Source organism: Hemicordylus capensis, chromosome 5 (assembly GCF_027244095.1).
Source record: "Hemicordylus capensis ecotype Gifberg chromosome 5, rHemCap1.1.pri, whole genome shotgun sequence".
Taxonomy (NCBI): domain Eukaryota; kingdom Metazoa; phylum Chordata; class Lepidosauria; order Squamata; family Cordylidae; genus Hemicordylus; species Hemicordylus capensis.
Window position 1 is genome coordinate 3484716 of NC_069661.1, and position 18148 is coordinate 3502863.

The 18148-nt window shown below is 51.0% G+C and overlaps 1 protein-coding gene across 3 annotated transcripts in view; it reads left to right on the top strand.

Annotated features, from left to right (window-relative positions):
• Positions 1–10924: 10924 nt before the first annotated feature.
• The window catches only part of HSPA12B (heat shock protein family A (Hsp70) member 12B), a 45293-nt gene continuing 38069 nt past the window's right edge, over positions 10925–18148 (top strand). For 2 of the 3 annotated variants that reach the window (XM_053254162.1, XM_053254163.1), the window contains exon 1: positions 10925–11186. The gene's annotated coding sequence lies outside the window, so the exon portion shown is untranslated. Of the gene's footprint in view, positions 11227–18148 lie in introns of all 3 variants that reach the window. The other variant, XM_053254161.1, reaches the window with a different exon arrangement.

The following is an 18148-nucleotide window of genomic DNA, read 5'->3' on the forward strand; positions in this document are numbered from 1 at the left end:
GGTCTAATGCAGTAGTGCACACCTGAACTGAACCTTCCCCAATGCAAAACAAGGAGAGGGACTTCTCAGGAATAGGAACTAGCCAATAGGGACTGTGCCTGGTCAAGAGGGGCCAAGTGTCCCTACTGAGTTTTCCAGCTTGGCTACTCCAGCTGTCAGTTCCGGGTCTCCTTGGGTTTCAGGTTACTTTCCTCAGTCCTCACTTGGACCCTGCATGCCTCTGTTCCTCCTGCTGCCTCATCTCCCCGGAATTCTCTGGCTTGCAGACCTTGCTTGCCTACTGCCTGGTGCTCTGCTTCTGTAAGGGCTGGCCACAGGTTTCAAGGACGAGCTTCTTCTGACAATCTTCCCCTTGTCTCTTTTTTAAATTGGGAAATATTATTGGTAGGGCTGTACCTGGAGGTCTGAGAGCACTCTGCTCGTGATCCTGTGCCCAAAGCAGCAGCACCGCACGGTATGCAAAAGCGGGCAGAGATATGGCCCAAAGCAAGGTTGCTGATCCAGCCGTGTAGGGCAAGAGGTGAGAAAACGCCCTCTCTCCTACTGTTGTTCCCATGCAACTGGTATTATTTAGAGGCACTTTGCTTCTGAGGCTGGAGATGGCCTATAGCCCTCAGACTAGTAGCCATTGATAGACCTGTCCTCCATGAATTTGTCTAAACCCCTCTTAAAGCTATCCATGCTAGTAGCCATCACCACATCCCATGGCAGGGAATTCCATAGATTAATTATGCACTGTGTTAAAAAGTACTTTCTTTTGTCGGTCCTAAATTTCCCAACCTTCAGATTCATGGGATGACCCCTGTTTCTAGTGTTGTTTGTGTGAGAGAGAAATTTCTCTCTATCCACTCTCTCAACACCATGTATGATTTTAAAGACCTCTATCATGTCTCTCCTCTGTCATCTTTTTTTCTAAATTAAAAAGCCCCAGGTGTTGTAGTCTTGCCTCATAAGGAAGGTGCTCCAGGCCCCTGACAATCTTGGTTGCCCTCTTCTGCACCTTGTCCAGTTCTACAGTGTCCTCCTTAAGATATGGTGATCAGAACTGTATGCAGTACTCCAAATATGGCCACACCATAGATTTGCATAAGGGCATTCTAATATTAACATTTTTATTTTCAATCCCCTTCCTAATGATTCCTAGCATGCAATTAGCCTTTTTCACAGCTGCCGTGCACTGAGTCAATGAGCTCTCCACCATGACCCCAAAATCCCTTTCCTGGTCAGACACCAACAGCTCAGTCCCCATCAGCATATATGTGAAGTTGGGGTTTTGTTGTTGTTTGGTTTTTTTGCCCCAATATGCATCACTTTACACTTGCCAACACTTAACCTCATTTGCAATTTTGTTGCCCACTCACCCAGTTTGGAGAGATCCTTTTGGAGCTCCTCACAATGTGCTTTGGATTTCACTACCCTAAATAGTTTAGTGTCATCTGCAAATTTGGCCACCTCGCTGCTTACCGCAACTTCTCAATCATTTATGAACAAGTTAAAGAGTTCTGGTCCCAGTAGAGATCCCTGGGGGACCCCACTTCTTACTTCCCTTCATTGTGAAAACTGTCCATTTATTCCTACCTTCTGTTTCCTCTCCTTCAACCAGTTACCCATCCATAATTGAACCCAGTTTTGAGGATTTTCTCCCACTTTGTGCAGGCTTCTGTGAGTGGTGGAATGTGACTAGGCAACAAAGGATGTGTCCACAAACAAAAACAATGCACAGATGTGTGTTATAGTGGTGCACACGATGCACATGTGCACCATGATGCTCACATATCATTGTGCAATTCTGAACTTTATTTTTTAAGACCCAAGATGTAACTTTAGTCTCTGGGTTGTGATCTGACAACCGTACTGTGAACAGTGGGCAGTTGTGAGAGCCTAATAAAACCCCTTTGCCCAGAACCCAGCCCCCAATTCTGGATCCAGATCCAAAAGCACTATTTTACCCCATATTCCTTGTGTGTCATGTATGTGAAGGCTTTGAGAATGGGGGAGACTAGCAGAGGGGAGCAGTCCATGGGGATATGTTTTCTCTGGCACCCTTCTGCTGTTTAAGCCAATTGCCTGGATGTATCTGAAATCCTCCTCCAGAGTGTACACAGGGTCACACACATCCCTGCCACAGGCGATCACATCAGGGAAATGAGGGGCTGTGTTAGCCTCCCTCCCAGCGCGGCTGGAACAGAAACGCTCGGAACTAAACCACTCAGTCAAAATATTAAGGAGCTATTAAAGCACAATGCCGAAAGGGCGAGCAACCAGGCCTGGCTAAAAGCTTTTCTGCGTTGTGTAGATGGCCGTAATTCCATCCCTGTTACTGTGCACAGAAGGGAGATGAGAAGACAGAGACATAACCAGGAGAGACTGAGACATGGGGGAGAGGGGACTGGGGGTGCCGAGAAAGAAATACTTCATTGGCACTTAAAACAGAATTCACGCGCCTAAACTTTTGCCCCTTTGTTTGGTTCTCCCTCAGACGACTGTGAACTCTCCAGTGGGATTCAAATGGTGCCGAAGACCAAGTTTTAATAGATGGTTGCTGGAATAGGCAGCATTACTCTGTGGTAAAGTAAAGTGTGCCATCACGTCGATTTTGACTCCTGGCACCCACAGAGCCCCTGTGCAGCAGCATAGGGAGGCTGGCGGCGCCCCGTGGGTGGTCTGATGTCAGACGCGGGGGCATGGTCCCTCCCAAACGTTTGGAAGGGAGATCAGCCCATGCTACGTTGGACGCTGCGGGCCAGAGCGACTCTCAGGGAGAGCCATTCACGCCATGCTGCCAATGCTGTGCGGGCCAATCTCTCTCCGAAAAGGGGCCGCGTGGCCCCGTTTGGGAGGGAGATCGATCAGCCCTGCTGCATTGGCAGCGAGACCAGGAATGGCTCTCCCTGAGAGTTGCAGCATGGCTCCCTGAGCTCCCTGAGCCAACGCAGCATGGGCCTAGTTCAGCTCCAAACAGGGTTGTGCGGCCCCATTTGGGACCGCAATAACGCCCCCCACATCTGACGTCAGGCGTGGGGCATGTCTGGGGCCACCGTGCTCATGGCCCCTGACTGGTGGCGGCCCGCGTTCTTTGAACCCGTTCACCCAATGCTGGCTCCGTCCCAGGCCCTGTGGTGGTCTTTGGTAGAATACAGGAGGGGTTGACCATTGCCTCCTCCCACGCAGTATGAGATGATGCCTTTCAGCATCTTCCTATTTCGCTGCTTCCTGATAGAGGTGTCTCCCATAGTCTGGGGATTCAAACCGTCAACCTTCCGCTTGTTAGACAAGCATTTCCCCGCTGCGCCACTTAAGGTGGTTGACTCTCTGTACTGGACTGAAAGCGTTTGCATTGATTCCTGAAAATTCTGTGTCCCTGACGCTGTTTAGACCAGCCGACAGTCTTAACAGGAGACTTGCGAGAGACTTGCTGGCTGCTTTCAGTCAACGTGTTTGCAATGCGAAATACCTCTTTGAAATAAAAGCAAAAGTGTTCTCTGTTGTATTGTAAAAAAAAAAAGTATGTAACCTTTTGGTTCCAAAAGTCTTCTGCTTTGATATCGGAGGGATTGGGAGAGGGTATAAGAGGGGGAAAGGCACCTCTCAAAAGGCAGCAGGACCTAGGTCCACGACAGCCATGTCACCTGGAAATACCTGCCTGCAATCAGAGGTGCACTTAAGTTATTTTGGAGCCTGGACCTAAAGGGCCTTTGGAGGCCCCGTCTGCAAGTTAAGCATCATTCCCCTGCACACACACACACCATGACACATGCAGTATTTTGCACACGTGGGTTCTCGAGGGCACAAACAGCACAAGAATGTAAGAACATAAAACAGGTATATTGATGCAAATATGTATTAGCAGAGACATTCCGACACACAGCTTAACATCTTCCCATCCCCCATATTTCTTTCCCCGCTCCCCCCTCTGCCTCTAAAGCACCCGGCACAGGTCCTAATCACACTGGGCCGTCCGGCGCAGTGCAGGCCAGCAGCGACCAGGCCACCCAGGACCGGCTAAAGAGGATTTGGGGGCCCCCAAGCCCAGGGGTAAGAGCCCCTCTGCCTGCAATGAGCACCCACATCCATGGTTTGTAACTGATGCTTCAGAACCAGCGAGATTCCATGGCAAACAACCCTTCTGCTTCCTGACCGGCTGCGAGCAGAGGGGCTGCCGGGTTTTCTATGAACAGGCACCAAAATTGCTGTTGCCCCCTCCCCCTCCTCTGGCTAGGCTCCTTCTGAAAGACACACATACAAAGCAGTAGTATATACTGAAGAGACAGCATGTCCGCTAAGCATGTGCAGAGGGCCCTTTGCCACCTCTGGGCAACGGCATCCTGTGCCATCCAGGGGTGTAGCAAGGTTGGAGTGGGCCCAGAGACAAGATTTTAAAATGCTCCCCCCCTCACTGAAGCTCAGCTCACGAAGTAAAGAAATCTTAAATGAGGCTGAATAGTGGTAACAAAAAGCCTAGTAAAATTTACATTTAAGAAGTTTTATAAATTGTGGATGATGCAAGTCATTTAATAGTCAGAAAGACATGCCGTTCTGGTAGCTCCAGGTCTTAACACTCACATCAATTTCGGAGGATGAATACAACTGAAGGAAGCCCGGGCGGGTGTGTGTGGCTGGGGGAGTCAGTCATGTGACCTGCCTCTGGGGGGGCCCCTAAGGCAGTGGGCCCCCAGACAACTGTCTCCCCTTGCCCTATGATAGTTACGCCCCTGGTGCCATCACAAACTTGGGATTCAGCACACAGTTTCCTTCCAGAGTCCATGCCTGAGTCCCAGCAGGCACCTCGCTCTTTAGACATTAAGCAGTGCTCGCCCCCTTCCCTGGCAGCTTCCTTGTAGCACAGTCCAGATATTTTGTGTGTGTCTCTGCGTGTGAATCATGTGAGGGTCCGCCAGTGCCGCCTGGCTAGTATTCACCACCATCCCCACTCCCTTTCTCCTCCTGCAGGCCAGGCTTCTCAAACGTGGGTCCCCTGGTGTTGTTGGACTACAACTTCCATCATCCCCAGCCACAGTGGCCTTTGGGGACGCATGTTTGAGAACCCAGTCCTAGCAGACAGGTTGGCCACCCTGTCCTAAGAGAGCCAGCATAGAGTAGTGGTTAGAGTGTCGGACTGGGAAGACCCAAGTCTGAATCCCCATTCAGCCACGAAACTCACTGGGAGACTCTGGGAGAGCTAGAGGAAGACAAGAGTGAGCTAGATAGACCAATGGTCTGACTCAGTATATGGCAGCTTCCTCTGTTCCTATGGGCCAGTCACGCATCTGTCAGCATAACCTACCTCACAAGGTGGTTGTGAGGAAAAGAACAACCATGTAGCTCTGAGCTCCTTGGAGGAAGACCAGGATATAAGCGTAATAAATAAATAATGAAACAAACATAGGAACATAGGAAGCTGCCATATACTGAGTCAGACTATTAGTCTATCTAGCTCAGTATTGTCTTCACAGACTGGCAGCGGCTTCTCCAAGGTTGCAGGCAGGAATCTCTCTCAGCCTTATCTTGGAGATGCTGCCAGGGAGGGAACTGGGAACCTTCTGCTCTTCCCAGAGCAGCTCCATCCCCTGAGGGGAATATCTGTCAGTGCTCACACTTCTAGTCTCCCATTCATAAGCAACCAGGGCAGACCCTGCTTAGCTAAGGGGACAAGACCAGCACATAGGGAAATAATCACATGTAAATAAGTAAATTAACCCAATCAAAATTCTAAAATTTAATATGCTCAGCTATTTGTGAATCCAAAAGGTAATTGTGGGGTATACTATGTATGTATGTATGGTCTTTGAGCACAATTTAAAAATGGAACTACGACTAAATGTAAAGAAGACTAAACTAATGACAACGGTTACAGCAACCAGTCTCAGAATTGACAATGAAGACATTGAAGTGGTGGATAGCTTCTGCCTTTTAGGATCAACCATCAACAGTAAAGGATCCTGCAGTCAAGAATTACGCTTCAGACTAGCACTTGGTAGGGTTACAATGAAGGCCTTGGAAAGGATATTTAGATGCCATAATGTGTCTACACCTACAATGATTAGAATCGTTCGTGCAATGGTTTTTCCCATGACACTCTGTGGATGTGAAAGCTGAACTTTGAAGAAGCAAGATAGAAAGTGTTGATGCTTTTGAACTTTTGTGCTGGAGAAGACTTTTGAGGATACCATGGACAGCCAGGAAAACAAACCCATGGCTCATAGAACAAATCAATCCAGAATTTCCACTCAAGGCACAAATGACCAGGCTCAAAGTATCATACTTCGGACACATTATGCGAAGACGCAGCTCCCTTGAGAAGTCCATGATGCTGGGGAAAGTGGAAGGAAAGAGAAGAAGAGGACGACCAGCAGCAAAGTGGATGGACTCGATTACAACAGCAATGAATGCACCACTGAGAGACCTTAAAGGCCAAGTGGAAGACAGATCATCCTGGAGATAATCTCTCTATGTGGTCGCTAAGAGTTGGCTTGATGGCACTTAATCAATCAATCAATATATGTAAAAATCTCCATTTGTAGTTATTGCTTCACAAAGTATAATGTGCAGAAGTGTGGGTCTCTGCCACAAGGAAACTGCCATTTAAATTTCAAGTCAGAAGAGACCACAAAGGAAGGGAGGGAGATGGAGGCTGGTGTAGATCGACACGTACGTACATGTGTGGTTATGGTTGAGAATGGGGATGAAGGGACTGGGGCTTCCTGGAAGTGGTGGTGGGCTTTGAGGGCAGATCCGAATGTAGGAAGCAAGGTGGAGCCATGCAGGAGTTCTGGGCAGCCGATCCGGGAATAAGAGCCAGTAAGGGAGGAAAGATGGAGCAAGAAACCTTCAGACGGCTGAGGGTGATGGAGCCGGACATGCCTTATCTGCTCCATCTGGCTGTTTTGGAAGAACACCCTACTCTTAAGTCATCCATCAGTTAATCTTACATCATCATTCTGCTAGAAACAATTCATGAATTCATAAGCCTGTTTCGGACATTATGCTGTACGAGTGTACAGATGTCTGCACACTCGTACATGTGTTTGTGCGAATGACTGTACCTGTGTGCATTTAAAAAGTGGATCTGGATACCCTTCAAATGCATGGTACAGATAGGAAGTGTACTTCTATACCTGCCTTTGGCATAATGTGTGAATGGCTGTACCTGTGTACATGCCTTGTACGAGCATAATGTGGTTGTACAGAACATGTGAATAGGAACAGAGGAAACTGCAGCTTCCCTAGTCAAGTCCACATTTCTTGCTGGGCTGGCCCTCAGTGGTGTCTCTGGAGAGAAGGGCAGGCTTACGAAATGAAGCACGATGCTCCTGCTCAGCAGCTTCTGTGGCAGGTTCCTTACGGGCCTGGCACGAAAAAACGCTTGCCTACAAGAACATTAATGGAGCACAGGAAGTCTTGGGAGGAAGAGAAAGGGCCACGCCTCTGACACAGCAGCGACCTTGCCAGTGTCTGCGCCCAGCACAGGCTATTTATTCCCGTTCTGACACACACACAACCCCATTCTGTGTGGATTTATAAACATCAGTTCTATTGTGAAGCAGGAAGGCCGGTCAGCCCTTCCCAGGCGGGGTGTGTTCAGTCTGCATCCCATGAGCTGACTTTTAAAAAAGGAAAAGGAAAACACGCCCCAATTATGGGCAGGGCATTGCAAGCCTGATAAAAAGCTGGGTGTCCCAGAGGAGGGGTGGGTGGGTGCTGTGCTGGGCCTTCATGGATGCCGGAAGGTCAGTGTCTAGAATGCACAAGGAAGAGGCCAGCAAGGCCTTTGGTGGGGGCGGGAGGCCACTCTCACTGTCCCAGGTGATGACATAGTCTCCCAATAGTCTTATTATGCATCAGGGTAAATGGCACTTCAAAGAGTTAGAGGGGTGTCACACAGGCAAGTCCCTGTTCCCAAGGAGCTTACAGTCGTGGGGAAGCAACAGGGGGAAGGAAGGACAGCTGGAATTCGGGAAGGAGCTTTTCATCCCATCAGCTACTCACCATTTTTCCAGTTTAGCCTCAGGATCTGTCTCTTTAAACCACCTCATCCCTGTAATATTAAATTAGACAGAGATATCTTTGAGCAAGGAGGTAGGTTCGAACTGCCCACCCCCTTCCCCATCTGGAGAAGGCAGGATCTGGAAGGATGAAACCCCGTTTTACAAGGTTCTTCTTGGCAGAATGAAAGCCCGGTTTCCCTCCTGCTCCTATGGATCCTCTCCAGAGTAGACGAATGAAGCACCCTCCTTCCTGAGCTTCCTCAGGGCCAGAGTCCACCTCATTCTCCACTACCCATTTCCCTTGGAAGGACAAGACAGAATCTGGATGCAGGGAAGGTCCATTCTCAGAGATACCCAGCAGGATAGGCACTTCAACTAATGCCTTGCCCTGTCTCTCTGTCCTTGCTCCCACAAAAGACAGAGAGACAGGCAGGAGAGACCAGTCAAGGGGAAGCAGAATGTGACCAAGTCTCTGCATTTGCACAGGGCTCGGATGCTGCTGAGGAGGGGTCTAGAAAACAATCCCAGGGAGGAAGGTTGATGGAACTGGGCATGTTTCGTTTGGTGATGAGAAGACTGAGGAGGGATGTCCCTGCCAGGTGGTCGCTCGCTTCCTGAAGGCAGGGTGGGTGCCCCCAAACAGGACAAAGAGGGGCCCCACTTCCAGATGTGCTCTTCACTGCACCACCACCAAGTCTCTGCTTTCCCACTTCATCTCACATGTGGAATTTGGCATCTCCACTTCCACACCAGCACAGTTGTGTGCATTTTTACAGTGCTATGCTCCATCCACACTAGCGGACAGTTCATGGCATAAGAACATTTGACCAATCCACCCCTTTACTAGATACCAGGTACTTTTTCACACAACGCATAATCAACTTGTGGAATTCTCTGCCACAAGATGTGGTGACAGCCCACAACCTGGAAGGCTTGAAGAGGGACTTGGATAACTTCATGGAGGAGAGGTCTATCAACGGCTACTAGTCGGAGGGCTATAGGCCACCTCCAGCCTCAAAGGCAGGATGCCTGTGTGTACCAGTTGCAGGGGAGTGACAGCAGGAGAGAGGGCATGCACATATCTCCTGCCTGTGGGCTTCTCAGAGGCATCTGGTGGGCCACTGTGTGAAACAGGATGCTGGACTAGATGGGCTTCCTTGGCCCTGATCCAGCAGGACTGTTCTTATGGAGGTGCTAGGCTACAGGTGACCTCCAAGCTCAGAGGCAGGATGCTGCTCGGCCCAAATCCCAGCTTGCTCCAGCATCCCTGGCAGGACAACACAACAATCACAACAAACCAGGCATACCCACACAGGACCATGCGTTCTCCAACGTGAGGAGGACGTCAGCAGAGGCCACTGTGGCTGAGGGTACATAGAGGGTGCCCTGCGCTGCCTTGTGTATCACCCCGCTTTTGCCTCGAGTGCAAGATGTTTTGCAGGTTTTAGTATTCGTTTTCTTTAAAGCTAAGCAGATTGCAGCTGCTGTACCTTGGAAGTTCTTCACACCCAGCTTTTAGTTTGCATCAGGGTTGCCAACATTTCATTGCCAGAATGAGGGACACAAGTTTGTGGGGGCTGACCGAGGGGGCTGGGCAGTGTATGCCGTGGTAATCAAGAGCCCGAGTATTACTGACATATCTGTAATTGAAATATATGCTATTGAATAAATGAAGGGCAAATGCTGTCCCTATAAGGACCAACATTTCATCCCTGAAATGAGGGACATCCTTCGTAATGCGGGACAGTTGGCAACCCTAGTTTGCATCTCCTCTGGAATGGAGTGGGTGCGTTCACATATTGGCGAAATTTACCCCGAAGTCCCTGCGAGGTATCAGGGAATACACTCAATTGAGGTTTTTCATCGTGCATTAGAATGTAGCCTAAGCCTGATTTAAATTTGGAGTTTTAAAAAATTGTGTCTTGGGGCGGGGGGTGGGTGGGATTTCAAATCTGCAGTAAAGCCTTGCCGAAAACCCATTGTAAAGCCTGCTTTCTGGGAAAGCTCCAGGCCTCCATGGTTCTCTGCAAGATCTGCTGTCCCAAAAGCAGTGGCCAAAAAGTGGCCCCTGGGAAGACCAAAGACAGTTCTGGTTGGATTCTGCTTGGAAAATCCAGGTATGACGTGGAAGCCACCTTATTTCTCAGCTTGAATGCAACTATTGAGGATCTTTTATAAGCTGCATTGAAAGTCCTTAATGAAGTGGGGTATAAACTTACATATACACACAGACAGACAGTAGGACAAAATAAATGTGGGTGAGCATCTGAAGCATGGGGAGTGTCCTTTCTCTTAAAGGCTCGTCTTTCTTGGCCACCATGTATGCTGAATGAAACCAACGCAGTTTCTCTGTGGTTTGTGTGGGAATTCCGCCCCCAACGTACCCTCGGAGGAGCAGATGAGCAAAAGGGTGCTGTGGGGTGACAGGAAACCGCCTGGGTCCTGCAGGGCCCCAAAGGGGGCTCACTGTAGGTGGCTGGAGTGTTGTACTCATCACCCCCTGGAAAGAAAGCAAGTCTTCCAAGCACAGCTCTAAGATGCATGCAACTCTCTCTCTCTCTGTGTTCCTAGCTTGGCCTCCTGCTAGGTTTCTCCCCAGGCCTGGCTTCAAGAGTGTGGGGGTCGGGGAGGGGGAGGAGGCCTCTTCTCCCCACATGTGTCTGCCCTCCGCGTCTTGCACATTCCTGCCAAAGCAAAGGAATCCAGAGGGAGCCGGGAGCCCCCAGCACTTAGGGGGGTCTTATGCATTGCTGAGCGGGGCTCCTGGCCAGCCCAGGCAGGCGAGCGCAGAGTGGAGGCTGCCCTCCCGCAGGAGGACCGAATGGCAGGCCCAGCCACCTCCCCCCCCCCACATCCCGTGCACATCTGCAGCTGGGTTTGCAATTTGAAACAGAGCCAGGGCTGGGCTGGGCCGGGATAAGGGGGGTGGAGAGGGAAGCTGGAGGCAGCCAGAAAGAAAGGCAGAGCAGGCTGGAAGGGAGGCTGGGACAGGGAGGCCAGGGGGAGGCAGGCAGGCAGGCTCTCTGGGTACGCTCCGTGGCTCCCGAGCGAAAGAAGCGAGGCCAGAGGGGGCCGAGGGCACATCAGCAGACCCCACGGGGGCCACACCAACCCCCCAGGCCAGCCTGAGCGGAGGGCTGCAACCTTGCAGCTGCGTCTGGGGCGGGCCAGCTCAGAGCTCCTTGGCACCAGGAATCGGAGGTGAGCTGATCTCTGGGCACATCCTCTGGGGGAGGCAAAGGTGAGCAGGGGGCACCACCAGGGGGGAGGGTTCCTGGGGAGGCTGAGGCCACAGCAAAGGGCTCCTCTGGCAAACAAAGGGGGGGTGAGGGGGAGCCCGAGATGCAGAAGCCGTGTGGGTCGGTGGGCACCGTGCCCCTCTCTCGGCTTCCCATCCCAGGCCACTGAAGCTGGCGCGGATGAGGTGGTCCAGCGGACGAGGTTTGGGGCTGGGGAGATGTGGGCCTTGAGTTCAAGCCCGGTTCCACCATGAGGTCCCTGGGTGGCCCTGGACAGGGCAAGCCCTTGTCTCTCAGCTGTAGCCTCCCTCTTAGGGGGCTCGCGAAGAGGAGGCTGCCGTCTGCAATGAGGAAAGGGGGAACGCTCCCATGAGGAGGCCGCTTCAGGGTGAATCAGAATATTGCCGTAGGAGACTCAGAGGGGAAGGATTCAGGTCCGAGTCCCGTCCCCCCCACAGGTTAAAGCAGGAGCTCAGATGTCTTGCATCCACTGGAAGGAGCACAGCATGGCTGAACAGAGGCGAGAGGGGGCTCTAAGCTGTCCCTCTCACGGCATCTCAGCACTGGGGACGACGTCCTCTCCTGATGGATTTCTGCCCATTCGGCACAGGAGGAGCCCTGAAGAGAAACATCCCAGGCACCACTGGAGTTCCCATTAAGGGCAGAGGGGGCCTCTCTTGATCTCTCCTCCTTCCTTGATTATGGGGGACTCTGGACTCCTGGGTCTCCTCCCTCCATTTGGGAGATGTCCAGCAGTTGGGGGGGGTGTTTGTTGAAAGCTCTTCTAGGAAGTGATGCAGGGTGTACTGGAAACCATGTGAGCTTGACAAAAGAGGGGCCTGAGTGAAAGCCCCCCACTCAAAACAAAAGAGCCCCTTCAATCATCCTATGCTTTTGGAAAGATAAATATTTATCTACCCTTTCAATGCATGCTCATGTTTAACAAGGGATTGTTACCCGCAATTTATTTAAAAAATGCATTTGAGAACACTACACGTCCCATGCTGCAGTGCATGCTGACACCAGCGGGCTGCCCAGTTTCAGTGTTGATCCCAAGAAAACCTGTTTCTCAGTTCCGGATCACTGTACCTCAGAGCAAAGTTCTCTAGGGGCGGGGAATCTATTGCAACACTAAATTCAGGCAGTTTAGGGTCTGTGAGTGGAGAGAAGGTGCTGCTAGCTGACCTTCCAAATTAATCCACACAGGTGGTGATCTTATGTGGGTAGAGCACGAATCTGTTACTTGGAAGGGACTCCAGCTCTCATCATCACCAGCCACGGTGACCAGAGGCCATTGTGGTTGTGCATGATGGGAGTTGTAGTCCAACAACATCTGGGGACCAAGGCTGGGAGGAACTCTTCCTTTACTTAACAGAAGAGTTTGGGGAGATTTCCAGGACTTCAAATCATGGTTGCTAATTATTATTTCATATTTATATCGTCGTGCCACCCATGTAGATGGCACTTTTCAAAGAAGGAGAAGACAGGTCCCTGCCCCAAGGGGCTTACAATCTAAATATCAACACAAGAGAGACATCAGAGATAGGAGCAAGGGAAGGCAAAGGAAGAAGAAGATGCAAACTCTGCAATCGCACATTCTTCTTAAGGTTAGCTGCAGCCAGAATGGGTGATGAAGGCCTTGTGCCAAAGGCTTCGCGGAAAATGTGGGTTTTCAGAAGGAAATCTCTGAACTATCCCTGGCTTGTACATTACATGATCAGGGACAAGATAGAAAAGCTGGAGATCTGGTTGTGAATCCTCTGGTGGCAGCAGCTAAAATCCTGGCCGTTGAGCCTGGCAGCTGAAGATTCACAGCCAGGTATCTCGCTTGACTCCTTTCTTTCCTGAGTGTGCAATAGTGTAGAGGCAACAACAGACAGTTTCAAAGCTTGCTGCTCAGTTGTGAACTGAAGCCGCTTCTCCGGCTAACTTACTGAAGAAAATGAGGTGCATCATGCAAAGTATTCTCTGTGTTGAAAAAGGCTATGGACATCAATGCTAATTGCCGATGGTCGGGCGGGTTGCCATTTGGCTCCCACACCGCCTCCTTTCAGGGGCAGCAGCAGAAACAGTGCAGCTAAGCCAATCAAATAGCTGTGCCTCTCTCTGTGGCGATGCCCTTTGCTCCCACAGATGGAAATTATAATCTATGTTCGCTTTGCTTTTTACATCATGGGAAACAAAATACTTTCACTTCCAGAAGTCAGGGTGGGGGAGAAAAACATATGCGAGGCAGGCGGGAGACAGAAACCTGGAAAGGAGAGTGAATGGCACAATTCTTGGTCCTGGGGAGGGGTCTCTCTCTCTCTCTCTCTCTCTCTCTCTCGCTCTCTCTCTCTCTCTCTCTCTCTCGGAGCTGGAGACCAGGAACCTGGAAACGTCTGCCCTGAGAGAGGTGCCTGCCTAGGGTTGCCATGTTCAAGCATCCCAAATCCAGTGGTGGTGAGGGGAGGCTAATCTGCATATTGTGCAAATTATGCGGCAACTAATTTGAATTCATTTATCTATTTAGTTATTTAGTTATTTGACAGATTTGTATACTTTCCCCTTCTTCTCTGTCCTCCCATGTGATTGGATCCAGAGTAAAATCTGGACGATCTGGGCAGCACATTTTAAATCCATGTAAATCCAGGTGGAATTTAACAGCTGGGTAGAGGAGCCAAAATCCGGGGGCAACCCTAAATTCTGGGGGAGGTGGCAACCCTAGAGGTGCCAGACCTCAGGCCTGCTTGGGAGCCATGACCCCGCTTGCCTGGAAGTCCAGATGTGTGGCCTTCCTGTACTCACAGCAGGCTGTGACTACTTTTGGTAGAGGCAAAACAGGCCTTCCAGGTGTGCTCCGAGAGGCACTTTTCTGCATCCTTAGCATTGCTTTTATTCCTCCGACCGTTGCCATGCTTTATAGCCTGCTCTTCAGCCAAAAAGAGACAAGATTAATAAGCATAAGAAGAGTGAAATCCGGCAACAGTCACTAAAAGTGCGACAGCCGCGGGGGGGGGGGGGAGAGGGGCAGAGCTCTAATGGAGCACTCAGGGCTTCCAAGAACCAGTGGCCTCCTGCCTCCGGGGCTGGCTGCTCCCCCACCTCCCCCAGCCCACTGACTAGCCCTTCCTGGGGCTGGGGAGGAGGCAAGAGCAAGAGAGACGGAGCGTGCGCGCCCCCATGCCCTGAAGGAAGCAGCCAGAGCACCCAAGTCTCCAGTAGTGCTGTGTGGAGCATGCTACCGCCAGGTTGGCAGAGCGGTGTGTGTGTGGGGGGGGGGGGTAGTCGCTATCACCATGGGGGAGAGGCCATGGACCGTGGGGACACGGACTGCCTGTGCCCTCCCTATGCCATGGGCAACAGTGCAGAAAATGTCGTTTGTTCTCCAGAATTGTACCCTGGCACTCAACATGGCCTTGGGGGCTGAGCCCTCACAGGAAGCTTTGTCTGCGCTCTTAGGAACTCATAGGAACTTTCTCAGGAACTCTTAGCCTAAGACCTAGACTCTGAGTTCCTGGAGAAGAACTTCTGGGAGCCCCCCCCCCCCCACCACACACACACACCAGAGGTTGAGAGCCCCTCTGCTCTCACCCTCTTGCCATAGCAGTCTGGGGTCCTCAGATGCTGGACGACATCGTATGGTCCAGGGCCAATCAACTTCAGCCATCCTGCAGGTGCTGAACTGCAACACCCATCATTCCTGGCTATTGGCCACTGTGGGTGGGGATGATGGGAACTGTAGTTCAAAAACAGCTGGAAGGCCCGAGCCGTGCAGCCCTGGCAATGGCCAGACACAGGCTTTGCGTGCCGAAGACCCTGAGCATCCCCAGGCAGGGCGAGGAGGACAGGCCCCTGTCTTGAAACGTGAAGAGGCTTTGCGAGCCAGGGTTGAGCTTCAAGAGCTAGAGGGAGCAAGGCTCTGACTCCGCAGAAGGCGGCTTCATATGTGCTATGGAACCATTGGAGGTGGCTGCCAGCAGTACAGGCCACCGGAGGGAGATGCAGGCAGCCACCCCAGGCCCCAGCGATGAGAGGAAGCATCTCTCAGGCAGCAGAGCAGAACTTGACAGTAAGGAGGTGGGCTCTATTGCCAGGGGTTCATCCTGCAGAGAGGAGAGCTGGGCTCTATTGCCAGGGGTTCATCCTGCAGAGAGGAGAGCTGGTCTTGTGGTGGCAAGCATGACTTGTCCCCTTAGTTAAGCAGGGTTCACCCTGGTTGCATATGAATGGGAGACCACATGTGTGAGCACTGGAAGAGATTCCCCTCAGCGGATGGAGCGGCTCTGGGGAGAGCATCTAGGTTCCCAGTTCCCTCCCTGGCAGCGTCTCCAAGAGAGGGCTGAGAGAGACTCCTGCCTGCAACCTTGGAGAAGCCGCTGCCAGTCTGTGAAGACAATACTGAGCTAGATGGACCAATGGTTGGACTCAGTATGTGGCAGCTTCCTATGTTTGTATGTTCCTGCAGAGGGGCAGCAGCAGCTGGGTTGAATCAGCATGGCCTCATAATGGTGGTGGTGGTGACGCTCTTCTGCAAGTCAATACAAGCCTTGCTGGATCTTCCACAATAGGAGAGGAGAGCTGGTCTTGTGGTAGCAAGCATGACTTGTCCTCTTAGCTAAGCAGGGTCTGCCCTGGTTGCATATGAATGGGAGACAAGAAGTTTGAGCACTGTGAGATATTCCCCTCAGGGGATGGAGCCGCTGAGCAGAAGGTTCCAAGTTCCCTCCCTGGCAGCATCTCCAAGATGGGGCTGAGAGAGATTCCTGCTTGAAACCTTAGAGAAGCCGCTGCCAGTCTGTAAAGACAATACTGAGCTAGATAGACCGATGGTCTGACACAGTATATGGCAGCTTCCTATGTTTCCTGTGTTCCTAACAATATTTTAGTCCAGGGGTTCCCAACAGAGGTCCTTGAAGGGCTCCCAGGGAAACTCAGCAGCGCCCCCTGCTCGCCCACGCTTGAAGCCAATGTGTCCTCAGTGACTCATCCACTGCAGAAGGGGAGGAAGGCAGGTGAAGACTAGGGATGTGCACAAAACCAGCTGGCCCAGTTTGGTTTGAGACCGAACTGGCCTCAAACCCAACCAGGCCAGTTTGATCCGGTACCCCTCGAACCCCCGCCGGTTTAGTTCGGTCCAAGGTTTCCCCCCACAAACTTTTTAAAGTTTTTTTTTTAAAAAATTACATACATACATACATACACAGAGAGAGAGAGAGACTAGCAGCAGCTTCTCCAGGGTTGCAGGCAGGAATCTCTCTCAGTCTTCTATCTTGGAGATGCTGCCAGGGAGGGAACTTGGAACCCAGATGCTCTTCCCAGAATGGCTCCCTCCCCTGAGGGGAATCTCTTCCAGGGCTCACAATTCTAGTCTCCCATTCCAATGTAAAACAGGGCGGACCCTGAGAACCCTTAGTCTAGGGATGCTGAAGAGTTAGCTGAGATCAAAGTTCTTGCAGGCAGATCTGCAAAGACCTTTGCTTCCTTGCCAGCAAACTCATCAGGAAATGGCAAGATCATAATTTAGAACAGTATAATAAACACTGCCCTGGTGTGCCTCAGGGGCCCAAGAAGCAACTTAATTAATACCTGTTTAGCTCCCTTGACTTTACTTGGATCAAGACTCAAACTGAGGAGAGGCAGGTGGTAGGAGATGTTGCAAGGCAAGTGGATTTCCCAGCCAAAATCTAGCAAGTCAGTAGGCACCAACTGCAGCTTCTGTATCAGCGCAGCCCTCATACAATGGTGCCGGTTCTGCTGGGGTCCGGCTGGCTAGCCTGTCCTTTAATCCTGACCTAAAGATCTTTGCAGCTGATATCTCAGCATCCATTCCCGACCCACCCATTCCTGCCTCTCTATTTATAGGGGAAATATTTCCGGCCAGGAAGAGGTTGGCAGCTGCTTTTTCTACTTGGGGCTTCCAGGGCTTGGGGTTATAGAAAAACAGGGTGGGGCTTGCCTATCCTCAGATAGCCCTCCCCGCCCGGTCGTTGGTTTGTCCCCATGATCTGGTCATCAGAGATATCAGTTCTGAACATGGAGGTCCCATTTTCTAGAACGGTCTCTTGCCACTGATTAGACCTGTCCCTTCTGATCAGTGTTAGCTATTGGCCTTTTTAAAGCTGCTTATTACTAAGGCCATCATAACCACCTGTGGAAATGTTCTTTATTTGCACTATATTAGGGGTTCTCAAACTTGGGTCCCCAGATGGTGCCAGACTACAGCTCCCATTATCCCTAGACTAAAAGGTCCATTTCTTGAGATAAACCACCTCAGAACAGTGGTACATATGCTGGTAACCTCCAGACTTGACTACTGCAATCCTCTCTATGTGGGGCTGCCTTTGTACGTAGTCTGGAAACTGCAACTGGTGCAGAACGCAGCAGCCAGGTTGGTCTCTGGGTCATCTCAAGGAGACCACATTACACCTATATTAAAAGAACTACTCTGGCTACAATATGTTTCCAGGCAAATACCAGGTGCTGGTTATACAATCTATAAAGCCCTGAACAGCTTAGGCCCACGGTATTTAAGAGAATGCCTTCTTCACTCAATGGGTGATGAGCCCCATCACCTGTTGAGCTCATCTGGGGAGGTCCATCTGCAGTTGCCACCAGCTCGTCACAATAAAGCCTTGCAGAAAACCCACGGTAAAGCTCCCTGGAGCTTTATTGTGGGTTTTCTGCAAGGCTTTATTGTGAGTTCAAAGTTGCCCCCAAAACCAACGCAAAAAGTGGATGTTTTTAAAGGTAAAGGTAAAGTGTGCCGTTGGGTCAGTGTCAACTCCTGGCGCCCACAGAGCCCTGTGATTTTCTTTTGGTAGAATACAGGAGGGGTTTACCATTGCCTCCTCCTGTGCAGTCTGAGATGATGCCTTTCAGCATCTTCCTATATCGCTGCTGCCCGATCTAGGTGCTTCCCATAGTCTGGGAAACATAGTCTGG